At 59.9% G+C, this 342-nt stretch overlaps 1 protein-coding gene across 3 annotated transcripts in view; it reads left to right on the forward strand.

The window, feature by feature from the left end:
- Positions 1–342, forward strand: part of RNF220 (ring finger protein 220) — a 229,704-nt gene that overhangs the window by 221,192 nt on the left and 8,170 nt on the right. The gene's annotated exons all lie outside the window — the stretch shown is intronic.

Below are 342 nucleotides of genomic sequence, written 5' to 3' on the forward strand. Positions count from 1 at the left end.
ACTAGGTGTCTCCTAAGGACCTGACCTAGTGTATGAATGGGCTAGTTTATAAGCAGAGACCACTTGGAGCAGGAGGCAGTGCAGAGAAGGCTGAGGTATGCAGAGTGAAAAGGCCTGAAATGTCAGAGTCAAGAGCACCCAAGTTGGGGCTTCCCTGGTGGCGCAGTGCTTGAGAGTCCGCCTGCCGATGCAGGAGACGCGGGTTCGTGCCCCGTTTCGGGAAGATCCCACATGCCGCGGAGCGGCTGGGCCCGTGAGCCATGGCCGCTGAGCCTGCGCGTCCGGAGCCTGTGCTCCGCAAATGGGAGAGGCCACAACAGTGAGAGGCCCGCATAACGCAAG

The sequence above is a fragment of the Lipotes vexillifer genome, unplaced genomic scaffold (assembly GCF_000442215.2).
Source record: "Lipotes vexillifer unplaced genomic scaffold, Lipotes_vexillifer_v1.1 scaffold661, whole genome shotgun sequence".
Taxonomy (NCBI): domain Eukaryota; kingdom Metazoa; phylum Chordata; class Mammalia; order Artiodactyla; family Lipotidae; genus Lipotes; species Lipotes vexillifer.